Below are 16,413 nucleotides of genomic sequence, written 5' to 3'. Positions count from 1 at the left end.
TTATCAGTGACACCAGGTGGGTGAGATCATATTTGTTGGACCAACTTCTGTTTTCCATTCTTAGGGGTGTCACGATCTGCCGCTGGTTCTTTCTTCACTTATGTGTGCCTCTGCGGCACCTGGAAGTCCTGATCGTGAAGGGAGAACCTATTTTGCTCCTTGCTTTACGTCCATGTCATGAAAACGCGGTATCTGCCTGGAAAAGTCCAAAATCAGAGCATCTGATCCCAAGCCAATGGAAGTCCAAAGGGGTCTTTCCATTGGTTTTTGAAAAGAGAAACATCTATGCAGAAAGGGTGCTAAAGGAAGTGCTTAAAAGCTTTCTTGAGTGGACTAGGCACAGTCTTCATTTAGGACCAGACCGAGATCTTGTTCCTTCTTAGAGCTTAGGATTCTTTGGTGTGGAGTAGCAGGGCTCTTGTGTCCTCTTGGTAGGTGGAAGGAGCTCAGTTTGGAGAAGGATGCTGAGGAGCTGGGTCTCTGGCAGGGAGAAGCTCTGGGGAAAGTTTTATCAGGCTGGAAAGAGCAGAAGAAAGATGCTATCGGAGCAGGTTGGGCTCCTGTCCGGGAAGCCTTGAGGATTTGTGTGAAGACTTGTTGGACTTTTATTCAGGGTTGTTGGTGCTACCTAGCAAGGGCGTTGGACATAGATGGGACTTGGCTGGGTTTCGGTTGCCTCCGTTTTCGGTTGTACCAGCTGAGGCCCCTAAAAAGGGGCCTGATGTCCAGAAAGGGCTGCGCACCCGGATTCTGAACGCCAGCTCCTGTGTAGGGTGTCTAAAATCACTGATTTTCTTAGAAAAGCCTGGCCTAAGAGCCAGGGTTGGAAAGGTATGGAGGTGCCTCACTCCCATTGGAGTGCCTTGCCCAAGCTAGCCAGGGGCGTAGACTCCCTGGACTCTAGTGCCAGACCCCAGAGCCTAAGTCAGAGGGTCTGATAGAATTGCCGGGACCCTGGGTACGGTGGGAGGGCCCGGCTCCGTGCTCCGAGAATGGGTGGAGCCTCAGGCAGAAGGGGCGGGGTCTCAGGCAGAAGGGGTGGGCCTGTGGGAGCAGTAACAGCAACAGCAGCCAGGAGCCCGGGGCATTTTTGAATCACCGGGTCCTGGAGAAACTTCTCCCTCCCCATCATCAGGCCCAACCTCAGTCTAGTAAAACCACAGGACCATAGAGCAGGATACAAACCCCGACCTATTTTAACAGCTCATCATATTTACACCTGAGTGGAATTTAATTAACGAACAGAGTTTAAGAGAAAATGGAATTATTTTACTTGGGGGGAAAAGATTGAGAAAGAAAGAGAGAGAAATTCCTCATTTTATCCATAGAAGCTAATTCCATTAATTATGTTATGATGCAATTAAGCATTTCTTTCCTAGCTATTAAACCTAAATTATTTATTAATAATTATAGATCGTTACCTGATAATGCTCATGCTGCAGTTTGGGAACTGAATAATTCATCTACTTTGATGGCTTTTTTTTCCTCCCCCTTCCTTGAAAATGGCATTTAATCGCTCTCCACAATTTGAATATTTCTTTTTAAACAGGGAACAGAAACGCGGGTTTCAATGGCTTTCAGCTTTTGTGGAGGCTGGATGGGATCCAGCCACGCTTTCAGCCCATGACACCAGGTACCGAAATGCCCACACTGTATTATATCGTTTACCCACACTTTCGAGCTCCCTTGATGGGGAGCCTTTGTTCAAAGCATTCTTAAGCCAACAGTACAGCGTAATGCCAGGGAAAGCAATGCAAAAGCACACAATGGAGCAGCACTGGGTTTTATTTAGCCTCTTTCATACCCAAGGTGCTGAGTCCCAGAGCGCTTTGCAACGCAAGGCGGGAGTCAGCTGCAATTCTGTGTTAGGCCCTTTTCAAAGATCCCCGTCGACTTAAAAGAGTTTGCGCTGGCATTTCAAGCAGGGCTGAGATGGTTCCGGTGAGCAAGCCGCAGGGTTGGTGAGCAAGCCTTACCATGGTTCCGGTGAGCAAGCCTTACCATGAGGCAAACTGAAGGGGCTGCCTCAGGTGCCAGACTGTGGAGAGCACCACTAGGACCCAGAGTGTAGAAAATTGTCTGCTGCTGGTGCAGCTGTAGTCTCTCTGCTCTAGATGCACAGAGATGGTGGAGTGCCATGAGAGGAGCAGAACAGAAAGAAGGCAGAATTCCTGTCAAATTCTGCCCAAGCGAGGAGACATGGGGGCGTCATTTGAGCTCCTCCCCCATAGGTTGCAAAATGTTGTGGGTTGGCCCTGGCAAGCCAGGACACTGGGACAAGAGACTGTTAACTTTTCCCTGAGATGGGGAAAATGGACATTGACAGACTGTCCCACCTGAGGGACAGAGCAGTGCTGCTCCCATCATCAGAATTGAGTCAACCCTAACCCTATGGTAGACGTAAAGACCCCCAAGTGTGAATTCACCCCTCAGCTTGCTGTCCTTTCTGGCGAGGCAGAGGTGTGGCAGGTAAGTGGAAAGGCAGCAGTGATATTTACAGCCCTGCAAATCCACCAGGACCTGCTTTATACCCACGGTCTCTGCAGGAGGCAAAGATCTGACACTCATTTTTGTGGCTACGGGTGCGGATACAATTTTTGTCTCAAGAGTCCTGCCCATGTGCAGAGAGCCGCTATATTTCCACAGGTATCGGCATGCGTGGATGTAGATGCGGATCTCCATGGCTCATTCTTGCCAATACAGGTTGGACCTCTCCAGTCTGGCACTCTGGTCTGGCCGCACCCGTAATCCGGCATGAGTTTAGTTCTCCACATGTCCACTGATTGTGGGCATGACCAAGTTTCCTGTGGTCCCATAACGTTCGTTTACAGCCTGACTCTCAGGCTGCGTCTAAACTACACCTCTCTATCGACAGAGAGATGTCGATTAGGCACGTTGAAATTGCGAATGAAGCCGGGATTGAAATATTCCTCAAAAAATGAGGTTTACAGGATCTGTCAGAAAAGGGTTTATTTTCAACAGATCCGCATCTAGACTGCCGTTTTTTTCGAAAAAGTTCCATTTTGGAAAAAAGCGGTGGCCATGTTTATGCTAATGAGGCGTGCGATATTTAAATTCCTGCTTCATTAGCAATTTTGACGTGCCTAGTCTACATCACTCTGTCGACAGAGGTGTAGTCTAGACACAGCCTCAGTGTTCTGTGCTGTGATTTAGCTCTAATTTACTCCAAAATGTCTAAGGGCGCATCTAGGCTATGCTCGGCTTCCAAAAGAAGATATGCAAATTAGGTGTGAATTTGTATAACTTCTTCCGATCCTCTTTTCGGAAGAGACACCCCAAGACACCCCTTTTCACACAACCTCCCCCCTTTTTTGAAAGAACCCTTATTCCTCAAAAAATGAGGTTTGCAGTGTTCTTTAAAAAAAAGGGGGGGGATTGCACAAAAAACTCTGTCTAGACTGCTTTTTTTCCCCCTAAAAAACTCTTCCAAAAAAGGGATTGGAAGAAGATATGCAAATTCATGCCTAATTTGCATATCGTCTTTCGGAAGCCGAGGGTAGTCTAGAGTCCATTCAGCAGTGGAAGTGTTGGTCATGCTGCTAGATAATACTGACCTTCCATGGTCTGGTAAATTCTCTGGTTCGGCACCGGTCGTGTCCCGAGGAATTCAACCTGTGCAGATGCACCAATTTTATATCCACAAGGAGCTCTCGTGATATCTCGTTTTCCTCTGCAGAGTAGAGGAACAATTCAGAAGGCCTGGCCAGAGCCGAAGTCTCTGAGATCATTGCTTAATTAGCAAGTGCCATCTGTATTTGCTGAAGATGATGGTGCTAAGCCCAATGCCCTATGCCCTATTTTGCTGGATAATGGCTGCTCATGATAATGAGGCTTTTCCCCAGCCGGGTTGGAAACGGTGCTTTTCATTAGCTAACGACAGCGCAAACACTCCATTAGGCAGGATCTGTGCCGGGCCGCAGACCTCTTGTGGCGTAATCAAACATTTCTCCTTCTTGGGGAGTCGTGTTTCGCCAGCCTCCAGGGAGGTAGGCAGCAGGAGAGATCTTAATACCTTGTTAAAGTCTCACTTCCCAGTCAGAGCTAGGGGCCGGAATGCTGTCAAATTTGCAAACTAACAATTAGAAATAATTGCTAAGTAGCTCAATAACTGACAGGAAACGGCCCTCGTCTCACTGTAACGATACAACAGGGCTGTTCAATTAAGGCTCCCGTGTTTTTTTTTTTTTTGTTAAATATTGGTTTACAAGAATCCATGGTGAGCAGAAGGATGAAAGCCAGGATGTGACCGGGACTATGTCCCGTCCCTCTACAGATCATAGAATCATAGAACACTAGGACTGGAAGCGGAGGCGAAAGTATGCGGGTGCGCCGTAGTGCGTAGCTCCAGCAAAAGCTGACTGAGCTGCGGCTTAAGCCATCAGGGAGCTGTTTAGCTGCCAGGGACCTGGGTTGCAATAGGACAGGAGGGCTGTTTCTACACCAACATATTTATTCTGTGTCTTTTGAGTGCGCCTGTTACTTCGAAATATAACAGGCGCGCTATTCCGGCATCCCTGTAAACCTCATTCCACGAGGCGTAAGGGACGTTTTGGAATAGCGCTTTACTTTGAGATAAGAGCTGTGTCGACAGCATAAGTTCTTTCGAAATTGACTCCAGATTGATTCAAAATGAGCTCTGCAATTTGCATGGCTCAAATTGCGTAGCTTATTTCAAGTTTTGGGTGCAGTGTAGACACACCTGGAAGAAATGTTAAGCTACTTTCACTGCTGACAGGAAGGGATCTCAAGAGGTCATCAAGTCCACCCTCAAAGCATGACCAAGCACCATCTAGAGATCATTTCTGACAGGCGTTTATCTATCCTTCTCTTAAATATCTCCAGTGAGGGAGATTCCACAAACTCCCTCTGCAATTTATTTCAGTGTTTAACCATCCTGACAGGTCGGATGTTTTTCCTAATGTCCAATTTCAACCTCCCTTGCTGCAGTTTAAGCCCATTGCTTCTTGTCCTATCATCAGAGGTTAAGGAGAATAATTTTTCTCCCTCCTCTTTGTCACACTCTTTTAGGCACTTGAAAACTGCTATCAGGTCCCCTCTCAGTCCTCTTTTTTCCAGACTAAACAAACCCAGTTCTTTCAGTCTTCCCTCATAGCTCATGTTTTCTAGATCTTGAATCATTCTTGTTGCTCTTCTCTGGACCCTCTCCAATTTCTCCATATCTTTCCTGAAAGACGGTGACCAGAACTAGACACACTACTCCAACTATGGCCTAATCAGACAGTGGATTCTGTCCATAAGAAGGATCACCAAGAAGAGAGATGCCAAATTGTCTGGTTCATTCATTGCTTAATCCAACCCATGGTTCATGTTCCCCATGGCTAATAGTTCCCTCCTCACTGGGGGGGCTGAGAGGCTAGAATCCATTATCAATCAAAGTTGCTTATATTGCCCTCATCACATAGCATCCAAGCACCTCACTCTCTTTATCCTCATTGCTTCTTGTGAGGTGCGGAAATCCCATTATCCTACTGTACAGCTGCAGAACTGCGACACAGAGGCTAAGCAACATGCCCAAGGACACACTAGAAGTCTGTGGCAGAGTGTGAACTCAACACGGGTCTCGTAAGTTATGTCTACACTGCAACATTATTTCAAAATAACTTAGTCTACATCTACACAGCCAGCAGTTATTTCGACATAATGTCAAAATATTGTCAAGCTGGAGGACTTCTTACTCCAACTCCTGTAACCCTCATTTTATGAGAAGTAAGGGGAGTCAGAGGAGGAGTTCTCTATTTTGAAATCAGTGCTGTGCAGATGCTCCCAATTTTGAAATAAGCTATTTTGAAGTTGAGTAGCTTATTTCGAGTTAAGCCCTATTGTGTAGACACACCCTTAGGATGCATCCACACTATACCCATAGCTTGAAATAAGCTACGCAATTTGAGCTACATAAATTGTGTATCTTTTTTCAATGTTATTTCCAAAGAGCTTATTCTGAAATTTGGCGCTGTCTAGATGGCACTTATTTTGAAATAAAACGTCCCTTACTCCTCGTGGAGCGAGGTTTACACGGATGTCGGAATTGCGAGCCTGTTATATTTTGAAAGGACGGGTGCACTCAAAAGACATGGAACAGCTATTTCAGGATACCTCCAAGTGCCGCAGTGCAGACGTAGCCTTAAGGCCTGGGCTAGTAACTCAGCCTTCCTCACTAAATGAATACAAGATGTATCCCATTCCATCTCTACTATCCTTTCTTGCCAAAAACGTGCTAGCCCCTATATGTCTGTTCTCTGCTGCTTTGTACAATGCAGTGGAAGAGACCGGGGGGAAGGTTTGGAAGAGACAGGAGGCGGGAGGGAGAGGGAGGGTTTAACAGCATACTAGCAATCGTGCTTTGGCAGCTCCTGGATACCTCGTCTGAGACTGGAATTGGATGCTGTGCATTCCCATAATGAGAGACAGTTTCTGCCCCAAGACCTTCCATGCTAAACAGATGTGACCGACAAACAAAGCCCTGCTAGTCCCATTTTACAGATTCAGGGGGGCGCAGGTACTTGAGCCGTGTCACAGGAATGCATTTCTCCTAATTGCGACCTCTACTTAGCTCTTCCTCCTCCTGCTTGCTATGCCTAAAATACCTACCCCACTGCTAACACAACACTAGTAATAAAGAATGGGAATATATAAAGACGAGGGGGGTCTCTGAATAAACTCTCTGGTAAGTTACTGAAGAATGCTTCAGTATCATTTAGTACAGGTTGAACATCCCTAGTCCAGCACCGAACCAGAGAATCGGAACCTGACCGGTGCCGAACCAGAGAATTTGCCCAGAGGTCGGTATTGTTTACCACTGTGGTTCTCGACTTGTGTTCCATGGTGGTCCATGGTGACTTTTTCGGTGGTCCACAGGAACATTGTCCAAAGTCACACGGTGAGGACAGGCACCAAAAATCTGCTCGTAAGAAATAAATTTCAAACCAAAATGTTCCGTGTCCGCTCTTTTTTTATCATGTCTCAAAAAGGAGGTGGTCCACAAAAATTTTTTGATTGGCCTGGTGGTCCGTGGACTGAAACGAGTTGAGAACCACTGGTTTAGCAGCATTACCAACACTGTCACTGCTTACATGGAAGACATTTAGGCGTATATTGGTGCTAAATAGCAGCACAGAACACTGAGACCTGATAACACCAGGCCTGGTGACTAACAGCAAAGTTTATGGGATCTCAGGAAACTTGGCCACACATATGATAAGTGGCCATCCAGCTAACTAAAGACATGCCAGATCATGGATGTTGCCTGTACTTTAAGATAGCTGGATGGGTGAGCTTGTATGGGTGCATCTGTAGTGCAGGGCTTAACTTGAAATAAGCTATGCAAATTGAGCAATGTCAATTGTGTAGCTTATTTTGAAATAGGGAGCATCTACAAAGCACTTATTTCAAAATAGAGTGCTCTGCCTCCGACGTCCCTTATTCCTCGTACCATGAGGGTTACAGGAGTTGGAGTAAGAAGTCCTCTAGCTTGACACTATTTTGATGCTAATTTGAAATAACTTCCTGCTGTGTGGAAGCAGACTAAGTTATTTCGGAACAACACTAGTTATTTCGAAATAGTGTTGCCGTGTAGACCTACCCTAGGTTAGCTTCCAAAGGGTGGAATAATAGGGGACAAAAAAGTGAGGAACTCGGGCAAATTCTCCCTTTCCTCCACACCTTTTTATTTTTTTTAAAAAGCAGCTTCAGTTTAACTCAATTAGCAAGTTAATGTTTGCACAGCACTTTGAAGATGTAAAGTGCTAGATAAGTACCACGTCTTATTATTATTAACTCCAATGATCGACTTACTGTGTAAGAGGTATCAGAGCCAAAACTGTGCTCAGCCACGAAGGCAGATGAACTGGAAGAGGGGGAAAAAAGGAGGAAACAGCACTTTTCATTCTACTCATAAATTTTTTTTTATTCAACCAGTGAGTCTGGAAACACTTTAAAAAAAAAAAGGCTGAGCGTGGAAGAACTCCTTGGTACGTCTAGGAGCAAATGGGAAATGTAATTTATTATTTCCCATTCCGTGAGTTTTCAGAGCAGAAAGTTAAACTTTTCAGCCAAGCATTCGCACCCCGGTGAGATTCAATCATCATTCAACCCCTTGGAGAAGCCAGATCTATGGGGAGGAATGGGGGAGAAGAAGTTACCATGCGCCTTTCACTGTCCTCGGCACCCAATTACACGCGGCTGTTGTGAAATTAATGCTCACAGCCATGAAATGATGCTCTGGGCCTGCTGTAGGAATCATTGAATCAAACCGGGTGAAATCTTTTTTATATGGTAATCATTTCCCACCATCAAATTTCATAGGAGCGAACAGTTTGATTGAGCCACCCTAGTTAAACTGTGTATGAAATTAGTCCTTCTCCCCATAAACACTGTTCTACAGTCTTTCCAGACAAAAGCTACTCGGCACAAGGTGGTAATTGACTAGGAAGTAAGAGCCTACACTGCAGTTACAGCCCCTGGATTATGTTCCTTTTCACTTCACTATTGAACTGGAAAGGCTGGAGTCATGTATTATTGTGGGGGGTTTTTAAGAGGCTTCGCTCTGTTCAGAGCTACCACTTACTCACTCAGGTAAATCTACACGGCAGCTAGGATGTGTAATTCCCAGCTCATGTAGGGGTACCAGCACAGATCTGATTGAGCGAGTGTGCTAAATATAGCAGAGGGGCCCCGGTGGTTCAGGCTGGTATGGCTGTAGGATCTTGGATAGGATCGCACCTAACGTGATCTAGGACAGCAAGGGCCAGTAATGCCCCTCTGCCATGGATATTGGCCAAACCAGACAATCTCTATTGCAAAGGAGAAATGGACACGAATCAGACATCAGAAATGGTAACACACAGAAACCGGTAGGGGAATATTGCAACCTCCCTGGACATTCAATTATCCTTCCACAAAGGAATTTCACTAACCAACTACAGCATGAGTCTGCAGAACTGGAATTCAGCTACAGATTTGACACTGTTACCCTGAGCTTGAAAAAAGACATGAAGTGGCTGGCACATTACAAAGCCAATTTCTCCTGCCTTTGACATCCACATTTTCACCTCAAAAGCTATGCATGGGACACATCAGGCCACTTCATTAGCCTCATTAACACGGGTCCTACAATTGACAGGTACTTCTGCTGCTGTTGTGTATATCACTTGGTTTCTTTTATTTCCACTCCAATTCATCTGAGGAAGTGGGTTGTGCCCACGAATATGCATGATTCTAAATATTTGGGTTAGTCCCTAAGGTGCCACAGGCTCACTTGTTGCTTTTAATGTTACAGACAGACACGGCTCCCTCTCTGGGGTTGGACTAGCCTGTGCGGCCATGGCAACTGTGCTGTTCTGAGTGTACTAACCCAATTCAAGCTAGCACATGTATGTCTCCTAGAACTTGCACCTCCCAGACAGAGTGTAGACACGCCCTCTGCTGGAGCTGTTCATGCCCTATGGATCAAGTGCTCAAAGCCTTGCCGTTGGGTGAGCGCTCTCAAGCATGAGAACTTGGCCAACAATCCTCCTCATTGGTTTCTCAGCCCTGGTCGGCACGACAGACTCAGGTTAGAGTAACTACATCACTCCGGAGTGTGGATTTTCCCTTGTGGACACAGAGGGCTTCTCTCCAGGAGGGGGCGTTCCTTTGCTGACAAGAGAAACTCTCCCAGGGGCTCAGGTGCAGGACCCCGGGCAACGGGGGTGGGGACATGGCTCCACGCTCCAAGAAGGGGCGGGGCCTCAGGAGGAAGGGGCGGAGTTGTTCCTTCCCTCCCTCGCAGCAGACCTGAGTGCTGCCCGGAGTGCGGTGGCCTCCTTCAGCCCTCACAGCTACCGAGGCCGCACGGCAGCAGCGCTCTGACAGCAATTGAAAGGGCTTTCAGATGCCAAAAGATTTTGGTTTAGGGGTGTGATACCCCCCTGACTTAGTTATATTGGGATGAGCCCTATTAGTGGTACACAAGAGCTCTGTAGCAGTATGTGTGACCCTTCCTGTAGGAGGCATTTTAGACCGAACACAGAACTGGGACCCAGCAGGCTTGGTTTCTCTTCGCTGCTCTTCCACTTTATTGCTGGGCTACTTTTGAGTAAATCTTCCGTGCCTCAGTTTCCCCATCTGTCAAATGCAGGTAGTGCTCTTGAAAGCACTGGAGTGCTACTAATGACAGTCTGTATCTACCAGCAAGGTAGTAGAGCCTAAGAATGACACCCGTCCTTGTTGGGTTACGGAATCATAGACTCCTAGAACACTAGAACTGGAAGGGACTGGAGAGGTCATCGAGTCCAGTCCCCTGCCCTCACGGCAGGACCAAGCACCATCTAGATCATCCCGACAGGTGTCTGTCTAACCTGCTCTCAAATATCTCCGGTGATGGAGATTCCACAACCCCCCTAGGCAATTTATTCCAGTGTTTAACCACCGTGACAGATAGGAAGTTTTTCCTAATGTCTAGCCTAAACCTCTCTTGCTGCAGTTTAAGCCCATTGCTTCTTGTCCTATCCTCAGAGGTTAAGGAGAATAAATTTTCTCCCTCCTCCTTGTAACACCCTTTCAGATACTTGAAAACTGCTCTCATGTCCCCTCTCAGACTTCTGCTTTCCAAACTAAACAAGCTCAGTTTTTTCAGTCTTCCCACAGTTCACGTGTTCTAGACCTTGAATTATTCTTGTTGCTCTTCTCTGGGCCTTCTCCAATTCCTCCGCATCTTTCCTGAAATGTGGTGCCCCGAACTGGACACAATACTCCAACTGAGGCCTAACCAGCGCAGAGTAGAGCGGAAGAATGACTCCTCGTGTCTTGCTCACAACACACCTATTAATGCATCCCAGAATCATGTTTGCTTTCTGTTCTGCTTCAACTGGATGGGCACAGTCAAAGCAGTCCGGCAGTAGGCAAAGTTTTAAAAATGGTTACTTAGGTGCAGTTGTTTTAAATTGTAGAAGTTCAACCAAGCTCATAAGTTCATCAGCTATGTTCGGTAGGCCATGCCGTAGCCTAGGTGGGAGGCATAAGCTTCAGTGTAACAATGCAGGCGTGGGCAAACGGGCCTCTGCAAGCCGAATTCAGCCCACCAAGTGGGTGAATTCGGCCCACAAAGGCCCTGCTGCTCCCCCGCCCCCAGTCCAATTAGGCCCTGGGGGCAAGGGAGCACCCGAAGCCTTCTCTGCTCTGCCCCCAACCCAAGACCAACCATGGTTTGGGAGTGGGGTAGCCCCGCCCCATCTCATTTAGGCCACACCCCTTCCTGTTTAGGCCACGCCCCTTCCGGGGTAACCCAGGGCAACTTCACAAATTTTTGAAGTGGCCCCCGGGGCAAAAAATTATTGCCCACCCCTGAGTTAATGGGACCTTAGTACATGTGGATTTGGGGGCTGAAGAGTGTTCCGGGCTCAGCCAAAATGGACGGATCTCTGCTAACCTCGTCTTAGAAAGCCGCTTTTCCTGCCATGTAGACAGCCCCAAGGGAGTCCCATGTGGAGTACGGTGCTATTCAGTGTGAGGGACAGTCTCAAAATCTGGCCCTTGAAGCATCCCCCGGCCTTTTACTTTTTTCTTTTCCAAAAGCGATTTGGCTTGGAGGGAGTTTTACCCGTTGGCCCCAGCGAACAGAGGACGGAATTCCTGCAGTCTGGGGAATGCAGGCGGAGCAGCTTGTTCAGTCGCTTCTTGATTTCCAGGACAATTGTGGGAATCCCCCTGCAGAATGAACCATCCGCTGGGCCGGGCTGGATTTGATTGACCGGGGCCTCCCTTAAGTTTCTAGGGTCGCCAGGTGTCCGGTTTTCTCGCGGACAGTTCGGTATTTGCATCCTCTGTCCGGTAGAAAACTTCAGAAAATACCGGACACGTGCAATGTACAATGTCGATATTTTCTGAATTCCCGGCTGGGCGCTGGATGGAAGCCTGGCGGGGGCGGGGGAGCAACTGGGAGGCGGGGCCGCCATTGGCGCTGGGAGCCCTGTGGTCGCGTGCAAAAGCCAGGAGGGGCGGGGGGGAGGGGGCAGTGGCTGGAGCATCCAGCCACTCCCCCCACCCGGCTTTTGCAAACAACCAGAGGCTCCCAGCACCAATCGCGGCTCCGCCTCACAGCTGGGAGCCTCTGGTTGCTGCAGAAGCCTGGCGGGGGGAGCGGCTCCCAGCACCTCCCCTCGCCCCCGCCCGGCTTCTACTAGCAACTAGAGGGAGCGCCTGCTGTGGGCGTGGCCTGTTGGACGGCTGAGGCCAGTGGCTGCACCCCTTACCCCCCGCCAGCTCTGCTTCCCAGCCCCTCCCTTCCTCCTGGCCAGCCCCGTGGCCCCCACCCCCGCCGCCAGCCCCGCCTCCCGCCCCCCTCCCTCCCGGCCAGCCACGCCCCCCTCCTGGCCAGTCCCTCCCCTCTGCCCACAATTAAGTGTGTCCGGTATTTTGGGGGGATCTACCTGGTAGCCCTACTTCCTCCCGGTCAGCCCTGCAGCCCCCGACCTTCTCCCTCCGCCAGCCCCGCCTCCCATCCCCCTTCCTCCCAGCCAACCACAGCACCCTCCCGGCCGGTTCCTCCCCCCCCCCCACAATTAAGTGTGTCTGTTATTTTGGGGGGGGTCTGCCTGGTAACCCTACTCACTTCTGTCTGAGTGCACTGGGAAGGAAAGCACAGCTGGTGTGTGCATGCCGGGCTCCAGGCTTGCAAAGCGTCACATGCTCTGACACTTTGCTGCAAGCTGCGGTGGGTGTCACTGTTGCTGTTTGCTTTTCCTCCCATGTGCAGCCTGAGAATCTGTTCCGGAGATTTCAGGAGAGTCACATTTTGCAGACATGTGGCAACCGGCTTCGGCAGAAAAAGGGCAAGGAGAGAGAGTGGGAAAACAGCTACGCGGCCACAATGGACCCAAAGCAGAGCAGCTTCTCCAAATTCTTTCCCCAGTGAGCACCGGGGGGCAGCTCCAACAATGGGGGGTTGGTTCCCTCCCTGCCACGCACAAACTCTTTCATTTTTGCATCTTAGTTTTGCTGGGCGACCTTTTCCCGGCTCTCCGGTGGATGTTGGGGTTCCGATCTTTGCGAGCCCTCTGTAGATGGATCCCATAAGACAGCCAACCACATCCTTCCTCACCAGAGTTTTCCCTGGCCCGCACCTATTCTTAGCAGGGTTTCTTGACTTGCCGCTCGCCTGGCGTCCAGTCCAGCAGCTCCCATGGGACTGGGCAAGATGCCGCAGTGAATAGCATCACTGATTACCCTCACAATTGTTTCTAGTGGATGGGGAAAGACCGAGGAAAGGCAGAGGACAGGGAAGCATTTTAAAAGGGCCAATGAGCCCTACTAGAAAGGAGGAAGAGCTAGGAGAGTGGACGTTCTACTCTTGGGGATAAAGCCCTAGAGAAGGACTTAGAAGATTGTAACGGGGCAGCTGCCCTGTACTGGCCCCTTTAAGAGCCAAACCCCAGCCTGGAGCAGGCCCGGGGAGTTCAGCCCAGCTGGGTGGTGTTGGCCCATTAAGGCCCAGCTGGGAGCTATAAAAGGCAAGGGCTGCTTCAGCCAAGGCAGTGTGAGCCTGGCTGCTGAGGGAGCAGGATGCTTTCTGGAGCTAGGGCAGGGCTAGAGAGTCAGGCTGGGCCAGGGCGCTTGGACAGCCACCTGGCCAGCCTGCTAGGCCTACGGCAAGGCCTGCCGGAGAGACACCAAACCCCCGGAAGGGGGGCTCAGAGCGAGTGACCTGAGCACTGCCGGAGGGCAGTGTGGCGAAGAGAGCAACGCGACCGGAAGATTTCAGAGGGGAAACGCCACGTGAGCGGAGGCCTGTGCGGGCGGAATGGACTGATTCCGGGGACAGACGAGGGACCCCCGCTACGGTGGTGAGTGACCCCCTCACAAAGATCTGGGTTCAACGTTTGACCGGTCTATAAATTCCTGGTGTGTTTTGGGGCCAATTGTAGACCAGCCCTAGTGGTGAAGCCAAAGTCATGAATGCTTGTATTTGGGGGAGGCAGGTGGAGGCTGCTGGGAAGAATCTGGTTCCAATTCTCTGGCTGTTCCTGCCTCATCTGGAACAACCCTCAGTCCCTCTGAGACTTCTCCAACACCATCCACCCTGGGTTTCCCTAAACCCAAATCAGTGGAGTCACTGTTAACAGACAAGTTCTGTCTGTCAGGCACTGCAACAAGGGCCTCACACAAGAAGCTGCTGCCTTTTACAGGCAGAGCTTTCTCCTGAATGCCTTCTCCCAGCAAGGCCCTGTCACCTCCCTCAGTCACAGCAAACTGCTTGCTACAAGCACTGCCAGGACTCTCCTCCCTATGAGCTTCCTTAAGCAGCAGTTCACCCTTCCCTGGCTCTCCAGTAGCATTGCCCTGCTGAGCCCCAACCAATTCCTCCTGCAATTCCCTTACTCCGTGAGTCATCTCTGGCCCCTCAGGTGGATTCACAGATAATCCCTTCTCAGGCACATAGACTCACAAGAGACAGGGTCAGAGTCATCTTCACTCCCTGTGCAGCTCTCTAGATGGCTGTAAACGGCCACACCATCATTAGGCACCAGAGTTAACACACCCTCATTCTCTCCTTGTGCCTGGGCTAAGGGGTCTCCCTGCTCCCACAGAGTCACTCCCCCCTCTACCAGCAACACAGCAGCATCAGGCACAATATCAGGGTCACCACTGTCCGGTCTCTGGGGTTCTGGTAAAACACTGACTGACTCTACCTGAGTCACCTCATCCCTCTCCCCAGCAGACACAAACCTCGGGCCACCCCCTTCCTGGGCCTTAGACATATCCAGACCCAACTCTGGGACAACCACACTGCTCTCAGCCTTCACAGGCTGTGGGGCACCTTCCTCAGACACAGGAAGAAACTCTTCCCCACACACAGACAGACAACCAGAGACAGCTTCTCCCTTGTCCCCACACCCCTGGCTAATCTTAGGCATACATCTAGCCACTGAGACAGCTTCCTTTACTGCCCCACTGCTACTTCCACCAGCCAAATTGCCAGCTTGCACACACTGTGCTTCTTCACACAAATCAACTTCAGCTTGTGCAGGTTCAATTCCACAAACCTCACCAGCCACCAACTCCTCAACTAAAACTTCACTCTGGCCAGCCACTCCAGGCTGCCCCAGAGAAACATTTCCCTGATTTCTGGGCTCTTCCTGCCCTGGTTCTGATTCCAGCCTCACCTCTGAGGTATCAGACGGGCCCTCACCCACAGGCTCACATGTAGAGACACTTTCCCCTTGGTTACAGGGAGACTGACCAGCTCCAGGAAACTTTTCATACCCACATGCACCCCCTTCCCAAACCTCCCTGTTAGCTGCAGGTAACACAAAAGGTTTGCATTCACACATGCTTTGGGGTTGGGTCATCACATCAGCTGGGCAAAATACGTCTGCCATATCATAAGCGCACCACATACCCACAGAGTTACACATTGAACCTCCAGGAGAATACAGTCTCTCTTGTTCTTTTAGTCTCTTAAGCTGGAGGTCAAGTCTAGCATGTTCCTCTTTGGCTAGGGCCATCTTCTTCACATGCTCTACCTCTTCCCTCCGCTGTCTTTCAGCATATTCTGCCTTTTTCTCCTCAAGTTCTGCTTTTCTCATCTCAAGTTCCCGATCCAGCTCCTTCTGTCTCTTAGCAATTTCTTCATCTGCCTTCTTTCAGCAGCTTCCTTGGCTTGCTTCTGATCCCTTTCATCCACATCTCTGGTTAGTAACAACACTACCAGATCTAGTTTAGAGGCCCTTTTCCTAAAGGCAATGCCTCTCCCCAAGCACAAATCCTTCAGAGCACTTTTGCTCAGACTCTCATATAATTCCGGGATCATCGCAGCGGCTCTTTAATCAACCAAACTCTCAACACCAAAAATCAAATTTAGACAGCGTGGGGTCCTGATCCCAAAGCTCAATTGACCAAGATCTGTGGATCCTGCCGACTACGCCACTGTGACGGACCGGGCCGTGTCTGGATACAGCTGAGAGCGTCCGCTCAGGGCGAATTGCTCAAATCCGGGGCTCCTTACAGTTCCCCTGACTGGAGACCTCTCCAAACAGGCCACAAACCAGTCCCACAGAGCGCTTCAGCAACCTGCCTGAAGCCTCCCGAGCAAAACCCCTCCGACACCCCAGCAATATCCGTGCCCCAGATGGCCCCGGGCCTATACACAGGTGGGGGGGTCCTAGCACCCAATCCCACCTACCCCGAACAAGTTCTGTCCGGTTCCAAGAAACCAGCCACAGATCCCTGGTCAATTTACCCTCTGGACCTTACCCACAAATCACGCTGGGTCAATCCTTTAGAATCTATATCTAAAGGTTTATTATTACAAGAAAGAAAAGCCTGAGAGTGAGGTTATTAAAGTACAGTACGTTACATGCACCGAATCTCCCAGTTCTCGATGCAGGCTCTAGCAGA

General features: G+C 49.6%; 1 long non-coding RNA gene across 1 annotated transcript in view; it reads left to right on the top strand.

Annotated features, from left to right (window-relative positions):
• The first annotated feature begins 13,536 nt into the window (after positions 1-13,536).
• Positions 13,537-16,413, top strand: part of LOC112547383 (uncharacterized) — a 160,718-nt gene continuing 157,841 nt past the window's right edge. Inside the window, exon 1 of the long non-coding RNA XR_012897996.1 lies at positions 13,537-13,859. This is a non-coding gene — a long non-coding RNA (uncharacterized LOC112547383). The remainder of the gene's footprint in view (positions 13,860-16,413) is intronic.

The sequence above is a fragment of the Pelodiscus sinensis genome, chromosome 28 (genome assembly GCF_049634645.1).
Source record: "Pelodiscus sinensis isolate JC-2024 chromosome 28, ASM4963464v1, whole genome shotgun sequence".
In the NCBI taxonomy this organism is placed as follows: Eukaryota; Metazoa; Chordata; order Testudines; family Trionychidae; genus Pelodiscus; species Pelodiscus sinensis.
This window is presented reverse-complemented; position numbering and strand designations above follow the sequence as displayed.